Source organism: Esox lucius, chromosome 11 (genome assembly GCF_011004845.1).
Source record: "Esox lucius isolate fEsoLuc1 chromosome 11, fEsoLuc1.pri, whole genome shotgun sequence".
NCBI lineage: Eukaryota > Metazoa > Chordata > Actinopteri > Esociformes > Esocidae > Esox > Esox lucius.
The window spans coordinates 55,289,698-55,310,617 of record NC_047579.1 but is presented as its reverse complement, the minus strand read 5'-3'; the positions used below and the strand labels follow the sequence as shown (position 1 = coordinate 55,310,617).

General features: G+C 40.4%; 2 long non-coding RNA genes across 4 annotated transcripts; both read right to left on the bottom strand.

The window, feature by feature from the left end:
- Positions 1–9,416: 9,416 nt before the first annotated feature.
- On the bottom strand, positions 9,417–13,240 carry LOC114840408. 3 transcript variants are annotated; one of them, XR_004576478.1, is made up of 9 exons: positions 13,095–13,240; positions 12,423–12,602; positions 11,898–12,327; positions 11,586–11,805; positions 11,315–11,500; positions 11,092–11,187; positions 10,826–10,910; positions 10,507–10,641; positions 9,417–10,311 (listed from the first exon to the last, which is right to left on the bottom strand). It is a non-coding gene; the product is annotated as an uncharacterized LOC114840408 (long non-coding RNA). The 3 variants fall into 3 exon arrangements; XR_003782609.2 differs by having other exon boundaries at positions 10,826–10,907; XR_004576477.1 differs by having other exon boundaries at positions 10,853–10,907.
- A 5,389-nt stretch (positions 13,241–18,629) lies between these two features.
- On the bottom strand, positions 18,630–20,699 carry LOC109615443. The gene is made up of 3 exons (XR_004576479.1): positions 20,478–20,699; positions 19,901–20,048; positions 18,630–19,602 (listed from the first exon to the last, which is right to left on the bottom strand). It is a non-coding gene; the product is annotated as an uncharacterized LOC109615443 (long non-coding RNA).
- Positions 20,700–20,920: the final 221 nt, after the last annotated feature.

Sequence of the window (20,920 nt, the reverse complement as noted above, 5' to 3'; positions counted from 1 at the left end):
CACCGGATCTTCTGTCTTTGCTGTGTGTAATACTTGACAACATAGTTTGTCCCACAAACCAGTTAGAATGTTCTATGTGCAGAGGTTTAGCTTCTGAATAATAATAATGTATTAATAATAGTTGTAATAACAATAGTGTTGAATGTGATGTCCATGACAAAAGTCATGACACATACTGAGGGCATCTGTAATCTATAACTTCCTTACATTTTTCAGATCAGTCATCCCTGGAGGACAAAGCCCTCAAGGTCTACAATAAAGGAGTCGATTTCGACATTTGGCCAGAGGGTTGGGTTCCTGATGGCATTAAGGTGTCATTTAAAATATACCTGATGGAAAAAATAAAGGCACATGTGAAAAAGATTCAGAAGGACATTGTTAGCCAGAAAGAACAGGCAAGGCTAGTGAAGATGCTAGAAGATATGCAGGACTAGCCTGACAGTTCACCCACCTGTGACCATTTAAATATTTTTAGACTAGGTGTGTGTGTGTGTGTGTGTGTGTGTGTGTGTGTGTGTGTGTTAAAAACGAATTACCTGTCCTCGCCTCAGATCATCATCATTGCAAATATGCATATTCATATGAATCTAGTTACACTTATGGAATGTTCTAAAATACCAATTATTTAATGAAAGATTTATTTCAACAGGGAAAACAGTCTGAGACTAAAGTCTATTTTACAGTTGTGCCCAGCGTTTGCATATTAATAACACATACACTGTAGGTTGAATGATTAAAAACAATATTCATGGGATTTATTATAATAGTAATATGTCCATATAAGCAGAGCCTTACTGATTCCACACAAATGGGTAAGTAGAGAAAGGAACTTTTATTCATGCCAGAACGAAACATAGACGATAACGAAACATGTTATAAACAAGTGTATTATATGGAAGCTAAACGGAACGACAGAGAAAGGTAACGGACCGGACATTCTGTTGTACAGGAAACCGGGTCCTCATTAACATAATAACCGGAATCAAAGGTTCCTACTGAATGTATCTTATTCACCCAAATGCTATAGAAAAGCCAAGAAGAGTTTGGTTTAAAAAAAAAAACAATAGCATTGTGCCCATAGGGAATAGGCGATCAAATGAATATATCAAAGGAGATTTCCAATGATTTGTATAGTTATCCTCTTCACCCGTGCTCACCTTGAATGCTCGCCCTCCGGTGGCTGTGAGAGGGATTTATTGTGAATTCTCCTCTTCTCCTCTTCTCTAAATGAATAGGCTACAAACACGTCGTCTTTCCCGGTCTGATATGATGGTTTCGAAATGCAGAGACGAGTATTGCCTAGCAAACAATAGCATTTGGCCACCACGGTGAATAGGCTACTATTGTACTACACTCGTTTCTGGGCTAATGTCAACAGCAACTGCGTTTCGTTGCAGTGTAATGTTGTTTAGTTCCAGCGTAATGGTATGGGCACGTACTTGGATGAAACAATTCATTCCATTAAAAAAAAGAAATATTACGCCTACAATGTGTTGGAACATTTATTGCTACTCACCAAATACAACGCGATGCCATAGCACGTGTTGTTCCTAATGCCAACCAGGTGAGGTTGACAAAAACAAGCTTCCCTGTGGAGATCCGCTATAAGTATCCAAATACGTGGAAATAGCAGTAGTACCAACTCCAGCCAGGAGAGGAAGACACGTGTCATGAAGTTGATTTTCAGACAAACTGTGAATGCAAGTGCCATAAATGATTTGCTGAAATAAGATGGATTTGGATGTTCCCAGGCCATCACCCATGGCATATAACCCTAGACCGTGTTTTACAATGATTTGGATCATTTAATTAAGTAACAGAGGTGCTACACCTTAGACATGGTTTACTTACAGGCTGGTGCTAGTGTACAGTGTTATGTATATGAAGTAGTATCCTCTCTCAAATATGAACCAACCATCAGAGCATCTTGTGGACAGTCTCTTTCTAGTGGGGGGATCACCTGAAAGAGTGTTCCATGGTTTGACTGGGGTGTGTGATATGGATGTTCTATCAGTCTATCTCTCCCAGGCAGTGCATTCCCTGGAAGCGGCCCTCTTCTGGCTATTTGGTAGACTGCTGTTTTATTGCATTTGGGTTACCAGGTGTCCGATGGTTTTGTGGGCAGCTAGGCAGCCCTGTGTAGGCCATACTCTGCTCACTGGGAATCAAGTCTAGGCCTGTTCACCTCCATGCACACTGTGGCAGACAGCACTTAGAGTATGTTCCAAATAGAGCCAGGAGAGGGAGACATTTTCATGACATTTATTCAAATAATCATAATAGGTGCATAGAGCAGGGTGAAGAGGGGGTGCAGTTTCAGGCTCAGTTCCTGCCAGCCAGGGAAGGTGTTGTGGGGCCAGGTTGAAGGCTGAGTCCCCTGACCGGGCCCAGGGCATTCTGTAGCATCCTGCAATCAAGACAAAGACACATGTCTCACACACACACACATATATACATATTCCCAAAGCTTCACCTGTGAAATGGGTTATGGTTAAGGGTTTAGCTATTACTTAGGGTTAGGGAATAGGGCTTACTTAGGGTTAGGGAAAGGAAGGAAGGAGTTAGGGAAAGGAAGGAGTTAGGGTTAGGGAAAGGAAGGAAGGAGTGAGGGTTAGGGAAAGGAAGGAAGGAGTGAGGGTTAGTGTTAGGTGAGTATAAGGTGGGTGAACGGAACGACAGAGAAAGGCAACGGACCGGACATTCTGTTGTACAGGAAACCGGGTCCTCATCAACATAATACACCAATGCATTAACTAAGTCCCGTGGTCAGCCCCTGGGCCCTCACCTCTCTTTTAGGCCTAGTGGTTGCACTGTGCCCAGTCTGGAAATCCAGATCCTCTCAGCCTTACGTCTCTGGGCTGTAGACCAACTGGGGTTGGCCTCCAGGACAACAGCCTCTAGGTGGGTCCAGCCCTGTGTTATAAAATGTTGAGTGAGAGGGACACCAGTGCTCCTCCTCCTAGTGATGTTGTATCTATGTTGAGTGAAAAACGCGCGGCCGATTGTGACGAACTGCATTGTGGGATTGTTGACGTGCTGTACTCTGCTTGCTGTTACCTACCTGGCTACCTGCCAAACTTTTTCGAATTTACTCGATATAAACTAATTGGTCAAAATTATATTTTAAGAGTTTTACCAACGCAATATTTATCTGTTGACCTCTTACCCAACTTTTCTACACCGGGACTCTTTTTGGACATAATTAACAGAACTACTCACCCCTGAACACTCGAGGCTAAGTATCATTACAATGCCTTATCACTGTAATTGTTGTAGCAACAACACGGAGGAGAATGTTCGTCTTAAGTTAAAGATAGCAGAGTTAGAGGCTCGGCTTCTGACGCAAATGTCAGGCAAGGATTATGCTAGTGTAGAAATAGAAAAATCTGCGTCAGTGCCACCAGGTAGAAACGATAGTTTTGTTAGCCCCCCGGCACAGCTCCTGCAGCCGGGCAATAACTTTCTCTTGGTCACTGGCAGAGGTGGGGGACTCGAGTCACATGACTTGACTCGAGTCTGACTCGAGTCACAATTTTCAGGACTTGTGACTTGCTTGATTAAAGTATCAAAATGACTTGACTTGACTTTGACTTGAGAACAAGTTACTTGAGACTTGACTTGACTTGAAGTGGAAGACTCGACAATGACAAACAGCAATACAATTATTTTATATGTTGTGACATCAGCACCACTAATCAGCGTATGTGCCTTTAACGCTGCACAATTCAAACCGCGCCAAACATGGCGGACAGTAATGTTAGTGGAGCTCCACAAATAGTATCGTTTGGATACAAGGACTTTGAACTCGACCGTGTGAATAAAAAAATATTTGCCAGATGCTAAATATGCAAAAACGTCAAATTTCATTCGTCATTTTAAGAACCACAAGGAAAGGTAAGAAAGTAATCTCTTTATATTGAGTTTCACTAAGATCTATAACGATTAAGTTACTAATGTAATGAATTAATATTTTGTTTGTCATAATTTGGCCTTGGTTCCATATTATGTTTGTTTTTTTCTTGTTAGAAATGTGACCATTATCCTTACTGAATACGTCTGTTAAATAGATGTAAGGGAATTTGACTATAACAGTGGCATAGCCTGAATTTTAATGTTGATGGGCATCTTAAAATGAGCGGGCATGTATATTATTACACAAAGGCTATAATGTCTGTATTAAATGTGCGCATTTTCAAGTGTTTGTGGACTGCGCATGGAAACTAAAAAGCATTGTGCTTACACCATAACAGTTAACTTTACTGCATGAAAGGCTAACATGGAGGCGCCGATGTGATTACTAGCACCTAAACATTTCCAAGAGTTTTATTTTTTTACTCATACAGACAAGAATAATTACAGCGTAATTACATATTAGGCAGTTTTTCAGTCACAATAATTAGTTTATAAGGTTGTTATTATTAGCCCTTATTACATGGATTGGCTGAATTCCAGTGCAGAATGCGTGTTATTTCTAGATAACAGACCGTTGCCATAAAAAAAAACAGCGCGTTGCTATGGACGCAGCAGGATTCTAACCAGAGACGGAACGGTATTTGATTTTGAAATCGAGCTTCGCAACGAGCGCACGTCAGAAACAGAGGACAGTGTGTGTGTGTTCATCTCTTTAGTACTGTGACTTGACTTGAAACTTATAAGGACTCGACTTGACTTGCTTAGGGGGAACCCTTGACTTGACTTGCTTGATTTATCTGAACTGTGACTTGAGACTTGACTCAAGACTTGATGGTTAAGACTTGAGACTTGCTTGGACTTGACCATGTGTGACTTGTCCCCATCTCTGGTCACTGGGAAGAAACGTCGTCGACCAGTTAAACCTGAATCGTTGCTAAATCCAACTGAGACTTTGAACAGGTTTTCCCCACTGGAGTCGGAGTCAAGGCCCGAGCCGTCTTCGGAGGGGAATGATCGGCAGGCATGTTCTACCGGTGGCCTTGAAAAACTAAAAACCTTAGTCATCGGCGATTCCATTACACGCAGTATTAGACTAAAGAATCAGCCGGCGATCGTACACTGTTTACCGGGGGGCAGAGCCACCGACGTAGCCGCAAATCTGGGGTTGGTGCTAGCGAAGTCTAAAACTGGCAAGTATAGAGAGTACAAAGATATTATTATTCACGTTGGCACCAACGATGTTAGGATGAAACAGTCAGAGGTTACGAAACAGAACATAGCATCAGCGTGTAAACTAGCTAGAAAGATGTATCGGCATCAAGAGTTGCTTATTTTCATCTTCGAAACATTGCAAAAATTAGAAACTTTCTATCAAAAACTGATGCAGAAAAATTAATCCAAGCTTTTGTTACTTCTAGACTAGATTACTGCAATGCTCTTTTCTCTGGTTATCCAGACAAATTAATAAATAAACTTCAATTAGTGCTGCACACGGCTGCTAGAATCCTAACTAGAACAAAAAAATTTGAACACATTACTCCTGTCCTGGCGTCCTTACATTGGCTGCCTGTTAGGGTTAGGGCTGATTTTAAGGTTTTACTCTTAACCTATAAATCAATACATGGATTTGCTCCTACTTACCTGGCTGAAATGATCCAGCCATACATACCTACACGTAACCTTAGATCGCAAGATGCAGGCCTTTTAATTGTACCTAGAATTTCTAAACAAACAGTTGGCGGCAGGGCCTTTTCTCATAGAGCTCCACTCCTGTGGAATGATCTGCCAATTAAGGTTAGAAATGCAAACTCAGTGCAAACTTTCAAGTGTCTACTAAAAACGTATCTCTACAGCACGGTTTATAATTAGGTGTAGCCTGGCCCGGGGGCGTGAAGGTGACCAGTAGGCTTGATACTGTCCACCCTTGCTGTCTTGCCAGGTGGGCTCTCGTCGCCACTGGGATGCCCTCCCTCCAATGCCTTTCGGGGGAAGAGTCACTGGCTTGTTGTTGACTCTCTGTTGCGCACTTGTGCGCAATACTCGGCCCTCATTCAGGGGGGTTGCGGTTGGTGGGTGTCCCTTTGGTTGATGCCTGGCAATGTGATTGGATTGATTTCCTGCCTGTTGGGCCCTGTCCGGGGCCTCCCCCGGGTTGGGCCACAGTGTCACCGGACCCCCCCGTCTCAGTTCCAAGGTGTTACGCTGCTATATTATTGTGCTGGGGGATATGAGGAATGCACTACTAACTTTCTTTTCAGTCTCCTCCAGTTTTACATTTTAGGAGGAGATGAGGTCCTGGTCCACACCTGCGGATTACCTGGTTTGGGGGGCCCGTTGCTGTCCCTGTCCTTGTCCACCATACTTCTGACCTAGTCTAAAATCAAATAGACTGGATTTAGCCCAGAGAAATGTATTTATTATTCCCTAACCCTAACCCGGCACAGCCAGAAGAGGACTGGTCTGAGCCTGGGTCCTCTCTAGGTTTCTTCATAAAATTCGACCTTCTTAGGGAGTTTTTCCCTAACCACTGAAATTCAACACTACTGTTGTTTGCTCCTTGGGGTTTAAGGCCGGGTGTCTCTGTAAAGCACTTTGTGACAACTACTGTTGTATTAAATCAAACCTTTGCTGTGCCTCTCTTGGCAAGATAAATGCTAATAATTCCATTCCCCCAAAATGGCACCAACAAATGTGTCAATTTTTATTTCACAATCAGCTTTATTCGCCAGGTATGTGTACACATGAAGAATTTGACTCTGGATTATACAGGCTCATGATGTGCTTACTCATAAAAAAAAAAATTAACAAAGGACACTCAAGAGTCACCGACTGCAATATACAGTACATATAAATAAACATAATAATCCAAAACAATAACATAGTAAGACTGATGAGACAATCGTACAATGAGCAGGGTATAAAGGGTGCTTGGTTTTATTCCTACCATCGCATCTTAAGACAAAACAACAACAACAAAAAACATTCCACCCTCCTCTGTTTCCATTCACAATAGTCTATACCATACAATCATTCCTATAGCAAAATGGGCGGAAATGTTATCATTTGTATCATTGGTTGGGAATACTTCTAATAAGCTGGAAGACATTTCATTTGGTACTATTATATAAAGCCACGTCTTTATCAAATACACAAACATTAGCTACATAGCCAGCCCCTATGACACTATTACTAGTAATAGCTACAGCAGCTGCTATATTTCCTATAGAGCAATTTCGATTTTCATTAACCTAATAATCGGGTACCCTACATGTGTTACATGTGTTACTACTTATTTGTAGCTGTAACTAAATAGCTGTACAGGAGCTAGTAAACGTGAACTCCCGGCATTAATACAAAAATGGTGTACACACCCACAAGCAGCTAGCGATGAGTGAATCATGCGAAAAGCCAAGAAGCAGATGGACATCCACCGTAATACATGTCATATGTATGATTTATTGAATTATTTCTTTGTCCTTATTGTCTCCGGTAACCGGAGAGTTGTGTGTTGGAAACTTAGTAGATAGATTCAAAGTGGAAAGGTAGACGTGTGGTGAGTTTTCTGTAAAGGAAAAACTTTCAGTGAACCTTGTTTAGACGTTACATTCTCACACAGGTGGGGATACCTCAAACTCAGTCAGCCCATGCCCAGGGGAGTGGATGGGGGTGCGGAGGAATGGAGAACAGTGAGTAGGCCTAAAACAAAACACAAAAGACAGCAAGGGTATAATTCTCAGGATAGTGATATGGAAAACCCACAGGTTAAAGCAACACGGCCTATTCCAAATAGTGATGAGGGATTTAAAGTTCTGATTAAAGTAAAAGGAGGGGCTGGATTTTCTACAGTCAGCAAGAGATATTGACTAGTTTGAAAGGTGGTAATGTTGTAGCTGTAAAACATATGGGTAGAAATGAGAATGGTAGAGGAACTATCCCTATCCTTCTCTCATTTAAAGACGATGTGGTACTGAAGAGGGTCATGTTGGGTTTTATGAGCTACCCAGTAAAAGAGTATGACAGACCCCCTTTGAGATGCTATCAGTGCCAGAGATATGGGCATGTGGCAGGTGTGTGACCTGCGTGAAGTTGGCCCCCCCACCAACGCAAAACGTCGTCAAACTATGCTTGTTCGTTTGTGCTACGTTTGTGCTGGTTTGTGCAGTAAAAAGTTTCGTTTGTGCTGCTTCGGTATTTTAGATATTACAATAATATTTTTAGGTCAATCTGAGGTCAACCAGCCCCCCCCACATTCTCCAAATTCACCCAAAATAATCTCGATCGTTTGTGCTTCGTTTGTGCTGGTTTGTGCCGGTAAAAGTTTCGTTTGTGCTGCTTTGGGTTTTAAAATATTAGACATTGAATTATAGACGATGACGTCACCAGCCCCCCCACATTCTCCAAATTCACCTAAAATAATCTTGTTCGTTTGTGCTTCGTTTGTGCTGGTTTGTGACGGTAAAAGTTTCGTTTGTGCCGCGTTGGGTTTTAAAATGTAATCAAATTAATATTTAGGCCTATAGGCTACAAACAAGGCTCACTGAATAAAATAGATAAATCAATGGTCACAAGATCAAAAATAGTCAGACAGCTCTGTATTTTGGTTTGTAGTTAGTCAGTAGCCTATAGCCTATGAGCATTTTATTTCGGTTTTGTCTATTCAATCTCTAAAATGTTAGATGCTAATAAAGATGATTTAATAGAACATCATGCAATTTCTTATCAGGTTTTTTGTAGTCCTGTAGTGTTTAATAAAAACAATGTTTTTCTTTTATTAGGCCTATGTCACTCTTATCTTCTGCTACTCTATGAGCAAAATGGATTTGTGCGCGTGTGCCATCGTAGTTTAAATGTAACTTCAGCATTTGTGGGCAAGAAAACAGCTAAACTATCCTCGAGGTGAGCACACTTTTAAAGTAGAATTGACGAAGACGTTCTGTCATCACATAATTTGTTCAATAAACAATTATCCTCACTTCAGTGTCTTGTGATTGCATTTCATTTTTACGAGTCTCATCTGCTACACTCCACTCCCACCACTAGGGGCAAGTGACACTTCCATTCAAGAATGCTCTTGTATAAAATTGTGTAGAGTTAGTGGAGAAAAGGTCGATATAAATCAAACTACAAAAGTCGTTACTAATCCAAATTTCTGAACAATGTATGTATACATTGTTTTAAAACTGTCTGTTACAATACTAGTAGCTGCAAGATTATTGTACAACATTCAAGAGAGCTAACCTTGTTATTGAACAGAAACCTCAATAATAACACTTCTATTACTAATTTAGCTATGGAATGCTATTTACAGTTGCACAAAGTTTCATTTTAGTATTAAAAAACGACCATGGGTGCAACTGTATTTAACATTTCATAGCTAAATTAGTGATAGTGTTAGCAATGAATTTTCAGTTCAATAAAAAATGACAATCTAGGGGTCAACATTACCATTTGGTCCTAATATAAGATATATTATCCATCTACATTATCCTTACTATATTATATGATCATTATATTCAGACCAATACAGTAATATATTAAAACAAATTTATGCTGTACATGATATTTTTTGGAATCAGAATAATTGAGGGTAATTATGTTTTGCTTATGCCAGATGCCCAAGAAACCAGCAGTCGACAGGGATTCCATTTTCACAGTCCTGTGTTCATCAAAAGAGGCCATAATCCAAAATGGCAACATAGCTACTCCTAATGAGAGCATCTGGACAGAGCTTAGTAAACAGCTAGACAACAAGATCACTGCAAAGGCACTATACACTTTTGTTAAATTAAACAGACACAACATCTGGAAGGCTTTAGGGTTTACTCATGAAAGTGATCATGAAACAAGTGGCAGTAGTGATGACACTAATTTTGAGCCAGGGTCCCTTTCCTCCAGTCCAAAAGATTTCTGCACTTTTGATTTTGAAGTTCCATTTCAGAAATGGATTGAATTTATGCCTGAAACAGTGACATACAAAAACAAGTTCTCTAAAACAAAAAAAAAGGTATCTGGACGCATGTGATAAATCATCACATTTGACAAGAAGTGAAATGTCCCTGCACATTTACTTTTAAAAGAGCCAAGGTCTATCCATCAGTCACAGACAAATATATTGTAATCAGAGGCAACTGTAAGGAGTGTCGTGGCCAAATTCACATAAAATGTGACAAAAAGCCTGAAATAAACAGCACAATGATGTTCAGGTATTTGCTTAAAAACACTGATGACTCCCTGCACACTGGCTGTTCCAAACGTCCGATGTCTGGTAACTTGCGTGTGCAGATATCCAAAGAACTGTGTGAAGGTAGAAAGGAACCCCATGTATGGAGGGCATCAGAGGCAATAAAGCTGATGGATTTTGGAGATCCTGAGCCAAGTCATCTGCCTAATTTGGCCACCCTGCGCAAAGCAAAGCAGGAGAGAAATGATTTGGAATTAGGCGACAAGGATCCTATTCTGTCATTGCAGATGCTAAAATACAGTGCCCCTCACAGTGGTAGCATTAAAGACATTGGACTAGACAAGTTTTTTTGTCACTATTGGAGACAAACACAAATGTATATGTACAAGACATTATTAAAGACATCTACTAACCCCACTGTGAGTTTTGATGCAACTGGCTCATTGGTGAGGAAACTACAGAGACCAAATGGCAAGTCTGGCCATATATTCCTTTATCAGGTTGTTGTGGCAGGGGGTGAGAGCTCAAGTGTCCCAGTGGTGAAAATGCTGTCAGAGAGACATGATGTTAATGCCATAACACATTGTCTGACAGAATGGATACGCGCAGGTGCACCTACTCCAAAAGAGGTTGTGAGTGACTTTTCTCTGGCTTTGCTCGGAGCTTTGGTCAAGGATTTTACTTCTCATCCTGATCTTAAGACCTACATCAATGAATGTTGTGGTGTCTTACTTGGTAGACAGTCAGCAAAAGTCCCACCTTGTTTCGTGCGGGTTGATGTTGCTCACTGCATCAAGATGATCAGCCGGTGGGACTGCTTGAGAAAAAAACATTGCATTAAAGATTTCTTTGTTAGGTCAATAGCTCAGCTTCTCATGTCACAATCCATGGACGATGCAAGAGAGCTATTAAGATGCATTACTATTGTGGCTCTTAGCGAAACAGAGGGCAGTGACCGCTCTGGAGCCCCCCTCATTTCAGAAAGGTGCAAGAAATACCTAAAAGCCAGAATTGCAGAAGAGTGTGTCATCATTCCAGATGTAGAGGGTGCGGACCTGGAAGAAGTGGATCCATGTGACCAAACACAGACAGACCTGCAGCAGTGGGTAACAGATATATGTGAGGAGAGCAGGTCACTTGCCACATCTAATGGTGATCATGACAATATGCACTTCCTCCCTGAGATTATTCCAAATATAATCTGGCTTGCAAATTACTTACCTCTCTGGACAGGGGTAATGATCCCTCACTTCCGGAGCTCCAAAATCACTGCAAGTTCAGCCAATGTCGAAGCCGAGTTTAAAAACATCAAACGCGGCCTTTTCAAGCATGAACACTTGCCTATTCGAGTGGATCGATTCATTGCTCGACATCTGTCCTTCATTGAAGGCAACATGCGTGTTTTTTCTGCAAAACAAAAGAGTGTGGAAAAAGGTGAAGAGGATGAGGCTGTTGCAACAGAGATCGACACAGGAGTCAGTCCACTACCCACCACAACCTGCAGGATTGATGGAAGGCCAGAGATGGATGCTTCCTGCTCTGGGAAGTCTGACACTGTCACAAACATCCATCCAACAGATGAAGAAGCTGTTGAAAACTGGAGAGGCTTAGCAGTTCCACCCAAAAAGAGGAAGAGGAGTTCATACCTCTCTCCTTGTCCTGAATGGCTCCATGCAGATCCATCTGTTCGAGGGAAAAGACTCAAAGTGGGCCTGTTGAAAAATGGAAACTCAGGAAATCAAGAATCTCTGTGCTGAACACATGTGCATTTGATGCTTTTTGTCAATGCTTATGTTGTGCTTACTGTGATAGTGTAACTTTTGAAAATATTGTTTGCAATGAGGATTCCAACAACCTCCTCCAGCTAGTGAAATCCATCACCACAAAGGGTCTGAATGCACAGGCCTACATACAGAGGGCAGAACTGATGAGCGAAATATTCAAAGCTGTCCGACTGAAGTCTGGTGCTCTCCAAATTGATGCACAATGCCACATCTCCACTATCATTGAAAAGTCAATGACAAAACGCACTTGTGTTTCATTAACAAAACAGTGCTCTTCACAGAATTGTGGTCTCAGCAAACAAGTCAGAAGGGAAATTGCATTTGTTTGTATTTCTGTTGCTGTACTGCAGGCTTCTGGCATGGCTCATCTTCAGACCGCGGTGGAAGAAGGCCTTGACCTTCCCGAGTCCCCCTGCCTCAGGCCGATCCAAAGTCTGTCACAGTGTCCCTCTGCAATCAAGCCAGATACCTCAGAAAAAGTGCTCTGTGCAGGGAAAGTTTCTCACAGTTACAGTCTGGGAGAACTTATGTGGATTGACACTGACCTGGGAAGCAACTCCACAGAATTTCCTTTGAGTGAATTTCCCTCCAATCTGATGCTCCAGGGAAAGAGATTTACTTTACGGGCAGTCATTGCTTTTAGAGGAGGCTTAACCCAGGATGCTCTTGGACATTATGTGGCCTATTGCAGGAGGTCTCCATGTGTCTGGGAGATGTATGACCACCTGAGAAGTGGAGTGACAGGAGCATCAGATAAAAGCAAAATATGCCCACATGCTGTATTATACACAAAAGACTGATTGCACTATTTAATTTCACAAGTTTAATTATTTTTGTTGAACTTTTTTGTATGCCACACACCCTTGTTTTCCTACTCCTGTTAGGAGAAGTAGTGTGCTATTTTATGGAAGTTTGCACTCAAGTCTATTATTTTGTGTGGTATATTTGGTTTGAAGACACAGTGTTTTTAAGTTTAAGTTTTTAAAAGGTATTTTTTTTTGTTAATGGATGTTTGATAAAAAAACAGAAAATAGCAAATAGCTTGTCATGTTTAATAAAAAAAAAAAGAAGCCATAGTGAGCCTAAGAGACATATAGGCCAATAGGCCTTTACAATAAACACGTGTATAAACACAGCAAACATATTATGGTGCGTGTATTTGTGACAGTTTTTATATTATTAACAAAACACAGCATACAGTAAGTAAAAACACTTACCTTGAAGTTTATGTTGCATCCACACATCCTGTGATCCGCATCAGTGTTCGTTAAAAGTTGAAAACGCACAGGATAACAGTAACCTATAAGTGAATATTGTCATTTGGTTCGCCGATTCTTAAGGTCTTAGCTTGTTACTTCAACTAGCCTACTGTTAAAAAAAAGTGGGCTGGTGCACCGTCTATAATTCTCTCTCATTCAATGTCTTTCCCATTCAGTTAGTTGTCCACAAACGGAGCACAAACGAACGAGAATTTGGAGCATGTGGGGGCTGGTGACGTCATTTTCTATAATTCAATGTCTAATATTTTAAAGGTCCCATGACATGCTACTTTTTGTAGGCTTTAATATAGGCCATAGTGGTCCCTAGTACTGTATCTGAAATCTTTTTTAAAAAATTCAGCCTTGCTGCAGAATTATAGCCACTACAATACAGTCACAGAATGAGCTTCCTTCAAACGGCCCGTATTGGTGTCTGTGACTTTAAATTTTAATGAGGATGAAAAAGGCGGGGCATGGTGGTGGGTGGGCGTGGCCTTTACTATCTTGCGGCAAAGGTAACGTGCATGTTTACCGGTATGTCTGGATCATATTTCAATGGCACGAAGACACATTGAAGCATTTCAGTTTGACCCAGAATCCGATCCAGATGGAGAAGCAACGGATGAAGAAGTTGCAACTCAGCGCCTCCAGAAGGATGTTTCCGAATGGTTAGTTAAAAATATTATGTCTATATGATACTTTGTTAGGATGTCTGATTATCATGTAAGTTAAAGCTAAAGCTAATCTGCTTTTGCCTTTTCATGTTTCTCTGATTTGTGATGATTTTAAAGCTGTGTTAGCATCTATATCAGTAAATATTCTAGTTTAGAGAAGAGGGTTTTTTTAAATGTAAAAATTCTCCCTTCATATCATGAAGTCACGTTACACAAGATATATAAAGCCTATATATTTATGTGCGCGCAGGAGTAAATCATTTTGTTGTGTAACATTATGTACATAGTCGTCGGTGAAATGTTTGCCACAGACATGCAAAACTTTGGGAAGCTGTGTCGGCGCTTTTCCGGAGAAAATGAAATCATTCCACTGGTTCTTCTGTGGCATGTACGAAGGAAGTAAAAAAAGGCTTCGTTGCTCATCTCTACATCCTATTACTGAGCAATTATTGTGTTTCCTTCGCTCAAAAGCCATGATGCCCCTCCTCGTCGCGTAGACAAATTGAAGTCGCGCTCACACACATGTGTGCCTCACACCTGGCTCTATTTAAATTCTTTCTCTGGGCGGGCAAAGCAGAAAAAGGGGAGTTACCATGGGAGTTAACAATTTCTCATATTAATGTTAAAAAACCTCACAAAATGAAAATTTTATGTCAGGGGACCTTTAAAACCCAACGCAGCACAAACGAAACTTTTACCGGCACAAACCAGCACAAACGAACAAGATTATTTTGGGTGAATTTGGAGAATGTGGGGGGGCTGGTGATGTAATCGTCTATAATTCAATGTCGAATATTTTAAAACCCAAAGCAGCACAAATGAAACTTTTACCGGCACAAACCAGCACAAACGAAGCACAAACGATCGAGACTATTTTGGGTGAATTTGGAGAATGTGGGGGGGCTGGTTGACCTCAGATTGACCTACAAATATTATTTTAATATCTAAAATACCGAAGCAGCACAAACGAAACTTTTTACAGCACAAACGAAGCACAAACGATCAAGACTATTTTGAGTGAATTTGGAGAATGTGGGGGGGCTGGTTGACCTCAGATTGACCTAAAAATATTATGTTAATATCTAAAAAACGGAAGCAGAAACTTTTTACAGCACAAACCAGCACAAACGGAGCACAAACGAACGAGCATAGTTTGACGACGTTTTGCGTTGGTGGGGGGGCCAACTTCACGCAGGTAGCTGTGTGTAATGGAAAGAGAACATGTAGACAATGTAGAAAGGAGCATGACGGGAAAGATTGTAACGAACCTGTGAAATGTTGTAACTGTGGGGGTGAAAATCCAGCTTCCTTCAGGGGGTGTCAAAACTATATCAAAGCAGAAAATGTGGAGAAAATGAAAAAGGAGAGGAAAATATCTTGTGCTGAGGCAGTGAGAAGGGTGGAGTGTAAGGGCGGGGTTAATCAAGATCAAGGTGAGGTTAAGGAAAAAGATCTAGCAAAGGGTCATGCTTGTCCTGATGGCATTCATGGTTGAAGCAATGTGGAGAGTTAAAATGGTGGCAAACAAAAAGTCAGATGTGGCACGTGAAATTGCTTGTGCTGCAGAAAAACTTTTGGGTTTTAAGGGGATCAATAAAAATCAAAAAGGAATTGTGGGAATTTACTTACACTCAGGACAGTGCAGATCCAAGACCAAATGGGAGTCAACAGATAGAGTTGGACGACAATGAGGAAGAGGAAATGGACAGCAGACATGTAGACTATGATGGTGATTAGTGTCTTTTGTATTATGTTTTACATAATGCAATGGAATGCTAGGAGTCTTATTGCGAATGGGCAAGAGTTTAAACACTTCATATACTGTCTTGGAGAAAAACCAGATATTATTTTTATTGAGGAAACGTGGGTAAATCCAAGATTAGATTTTAGAATACCAGGGTACAAATGTGAAACGAAAGATAGGGAGAATATATCAGGAGGGGGTTGTGCTACATTTATTAGAAATGGGATTCAGTATTGTTAGAAATCGGCCGTTTCGTATAGTGGTTGTAATAATTAGCATACCCGTTTGTCAAGGGAGAGAGAAAGTATATTATTTATTGCAGCATTAGAAAGTCTTGTTCATGAGGTTACGGACCTGGTCTTCCTTACACAACCTCAATCTCATCTCAGTCAATCTCTTCTCACTGTAATGTTGGTTACCAGCTAGCCTATACATTAAGGGCGTTTCTAACTTTTTAGGAGTCAACCCCCATGCCATATGGCCATCGTAAACATTCCTGTCATTTGAGCGCTACCTACTGAGAGATAATCTAAACAGAGAGGTTTCTGTTGTTCTCATTATCTAGGCACATTCACTTCCAATGAAACGTACATTCATATTGTAATTGTTAATGCTCAGATTCTACAGTATAGAAGAATTGAAATAAAAACAGTGTTGGAGTGTGTTATTACAGAAGTTTGGACTGATTGAGGGAAAATCTCTATTGTAAATTTATATAATCTGTGCATTAAGCTAGAAGAGAGTCACTTTCAGGAAATTGTAGATAAAATGTGTGTACCAGGGATTTGGGTTGGGGACTTTAATGCTCATATTGAATTATGGGGAGGTGAGAAGAGAGACAGAAATGGACAAATTGTAGAAGATTTTATAGATTAAAAAAAATGTATTGTGTTAAATGATGGTCGTCCAACATATTTTAGTATAAGTCGGTCACTGTCATCTTCCACAGATATTACGATTGTATCGGCAGAGTTAGCATCGATCAGTAGGTGGGAGACAATGGATCTATATACAGTGGGTAGTGATCATGTGCCAATAATTAGTAAAATTGGTAGGTGTCTGCTTGAGGAGCCAGTTCAAAGCTCCCTGCGGCTTAATTACAAAAAAGCTAACTGGATCAAGTTTGAGGATCAAGTGAATATGGGATTATCAATGATAGATAGTGAAAAAGGAGTAGATGAGTGGAATAGGTCTCTTAGCGAAGTGCTGTGGGGTGCAGCAGTAAAGAGTATCCCTAAGAAAAAAGTATGAGTTAAGAGAAATAATAGTACCGTGGTGGACTGAAGAATGTAATTCGGCGGTCCGGGATAGGAATCGGGCATATAAAAATTTACGGAAACATCTATTAGAGAATTGGGCTGTTGAATATAAGAGGCTTAGGGCAAAGGCCAGATGTGTAATTAAGGAAGCAAAGAAGCAAAGCTGGAAGACGTTCTGTAATAAATTAGGCCCGGGTACGCCCTTACAAAAGATGTGGAACCTAGTTCATAGAATGACAGGTATCTTTCAGCTGACAGAAATTCCTGTCCTCCACTGTGATGGGGATGAAGCTGTAAATAATAAAGGGAAAGCAAGTATGTTGGTCAAGCAATTCCAGAAAGTACACAGCTCCAAAAATGTAGATGACGCAAACAGGAGAAGGAGATGTCAAATATCAAGAACTAATATGGCTAAATTGCTGACTGATTGTGATAATTGATGATATTAATGTATTTTTCTCAATAGAAGAATTACAAAAAGCTATTACTCAGGGTCAAGATACCTCACCTGGCAGGGATGGGTTGGGATCACAGTTATTTAAAAATTCTGGTGATTCGGTTGGAGAATAAGTTATTGCTCTAATTAATAATGTATGGGAGAGTGGATGTCTTCCTAAGGAGTGGAAACATGCTGTAGATTATGATATGCTTTGGAAGGAGGGGTATTGCACTTTATGGAGGGGTATTTGGAAGTGCTTATTGCACTTTATGATGCAGGAATCAGAGGAAGAATGTTTAACTGGATTACATTTTTTTTAAGTAATAGGACGATTCAGGTAAGGGTGGGGGGGGACTTATCAGAGGAGCTTGGGATAGAGAATGGCACCCCTCAAGGTAGTGTTATTAGCCCGGTTCTTTTTAATGTACTTGTTAATGGTATGTTTAGTAGGGTGTTTGCAGATGATGGGGAGGAACCTGTCCTATATTTTTGGTTTAATTAAAACTGCTTTGGAGAAGGTATCTGAATGGGCTAATGATTGGGGATTTAAAATATCTGTAGAAAAAACAAAATACATGGTATTTGGACATAGGAAGAAAATGCCGACACAGCTGATACAAATATATAGTACGACTATTGAAAGAGTAAAACATTTTAAATTCTTGAGGCTGTGGTTGGATGAAAGGCTGACATGGAAAAAGCATATTGAGATGGTTTCATCTAAGTGTGGGAAAGTAATTAATGTTCTAAGGTGTGTGGCTGGGTCTGATTGGGGGGCTGATAGTGACACTATGATGATGATATATAGAGCAATGATAAGATCAACTATTGATTATGGCTGTATGGCATATGGGGCAGCAGCCCCTTCAGAGATTGGTCAACTTGATATATCAATCAAATTTATTTATAAAGCCCTTTTTACAACAGCAGTTGTCACAAAGTGCTTTACAGAGACACCCGGCCTTAAACCCCAAGGAGCAAACAACAGTAGTGTTGAATTTCATATAGTCTAAGCAAAAGCTCTTAGAGTGTGTAGTGGGGCGTTTCGTACAACTCTAATACAAGCGCTATTAATAGAATCAGGGGAGATGCCATTGGCTATAAGACGACGTAAACTAGGGTTGAAGTATTTAATGAAACTAAAAGGACAGACTGGAAAATTACCAACAAAAACTCTGTTGAGTTAGCATAGGGAGTTTATGGGAACAGCAAGATTGGTCAAAACAAACTTTGTAGAAACACTCAAATCTATGGCAGATGACATTGGTATTGGGAATTTAAATGTATGTCCACCAATATGTCGTTCAGATGTACCTTTGTGGTTGATTCCAGATCCCATTGTTGATTTATATTTTTAGAAAACGAGTAAAAGAAAGATGTCAGAGGAGGTAGTGGAGGAGATAAGAGCTCGGCAGGGTCAAATATGGGGTGGCTGCCTACAAATTTATACTGACGGGTCGAAGGATCCTGAGAGTGGAAAAGTGGCTTTTGGTATGTAAGGTTGTAGGATTCCAGATCACTTATCCGTGTTTACTGCAGAGTTGGTGGCAGTTCTATGGGCAGTAAGGTGGGTTGAAGATGACGAGCAGGAACATTCTGTCATATGTAGTGACTCAGCAGCATCCCTAATTGCAATTAAAGGTACCAAAACTAAGTCAAGGCCTGATGTGCTTGTGGACATTTTGCAGGTGTTGTATAGAATACATAAAGCAGGGAATGAGGTGGGGTTTCTGTGGGTTCCAGCACACATGGGTGTGGAGGGTAATGAGGAGGCAGATGAGGTGGCAAAGAAAGCAGTGCAGGAGGAAAGAGTTCAAATGAATGTGCAGTATGGGTATGTGTACCAGAGTACACTGAAATAATGAATAGGTCAGTAAAAGAAATGTGGCAAAATTCATGGGATTGTGAAAGGAAGGGGAGAACTTATTATTCTGTACAAAGTATGGTAGAAAAAGAAAGATGTGTTTATAGATGTAAGAGAAGAGAAGCAGTAGTTTTATCCAGATTGAGGCTTGGGCATTGTGGGCTGAGGAGTGGGCTGGCTCTGATTAGTAAACATCCTGATGGAAAGTGTGAATGTGGAGACAAGGAAACAGTGAAGCATGTATTAGTGCAGTGCAGGACATACTGTTGTCAGAGGAAGAAATTGTTCAGAGAATTGGGTGCAGCTGGAGAAACTGTTTTTACTTTACGCACTTTATTGAATTTGGACAGTTGGAGCAAATTGAAGAAACTGATGGAGTCCTTGCGACGTATTGGAGTATATAAAAGATATAGCTATTTCTAATTATTTCTTATTAAGTTGTGAATAGTGAGTAGAGGCCAGTAATACGTCATAGATGCGTCTAGCCTGCCGGAAACAACAAGAAGAAGAAGGACACATGAACCGAATGCAGCTGTGCAACAAGTCAACAACGTTATAGTCAATCGGTGCCGTCGGGTTGTTCGATCCCTTCATTACTTTACTTAGGCTACAGTAGCCTACTACTAGTTTGGTTAGCTAGCCAACCAGATGTAAGCTGACGTTACATTACTAACGGTGCTTAAGTTAGTCGGCTGAAGTCGAAAATACACTCGTTGTTGTATTTCCCATTGGTCATGCAGCCATTTGCTGAAAATATTATTACACAGATAAACGTTATACTCACATTTCAGGAAGAACGTGTTCTAGCTACCAACAGGCCCCAGTCTATCAGGCTCCAGTCTGAATATTCCACAGGTCCCACCAATGAGTTCACGCCAACCCTCTGACTGAAACCACGAACACGAGAACTTGTCGACCGAAGGAAAAGGTGTCTGGAAATGTGTAAATACCAAATGTCAACCCACTATCTTCCTTCTGCATACATATAACACGGGTTTACACAATTTTGTGCTATGCAAGTCCTTTTTTGCGTGCAGTACTTACAAACTCGCTAGCAGCGTTCGCTAACTAGAGAATCGCTATGCTATTTTACTAAAAAATGAAATACTGCAACGAATGTAGTCAAGGGTAGATATTGAACAAGTCGGGAAATCCGAGCCTCGATGATGGTGACGTCAAATAAGTTTAAATTGGTGCGTGTCAATTAAACAAATTTATTCACAATAATTATTAATGGGAGGGAATCGCGTCACAACTGCACTCAAAATAGGACTTTGCATAGCATAGATTGTGAATCCGTGTAATTTGGACGCAAATGTAAGATAGTGGGTTGCAAAATGTAGATATGTTAGAAAACTTACTAGTTGTGAATGTATGACAACGGTTATAAATGTTTGGTAACAGTTGTAAATGTTGAAAGATTTTGAATCTTGGTGAATTGTCTTTTTACAGATTAGGGTATTATTTGTGAAATATGTTTACATATTTACAGATAATGGTTTAATTTACAAAATGTGTACACATTTACAAATAAAAAGTACAGCTTTTCTAGATATATTTACGAATATTGAGTCATATTTATCTCCGTACTCTTGGACGCATCTAATTTGAAACGATTTTCCCCAATATAATCATGTTTCCAAAGGTAACCTAATTCCGATATGGCTTTCACTGATAGCTCTTTTTCCATCAGCTCTTCAAAAGAACACGTAAAACGTGCCCTACAACCTTCATCTTGCCATCTTAAGAATCCTCCGATCAGAACAACATGCTGTTTATTAGACAAGTCAAATTAGTGTATAAT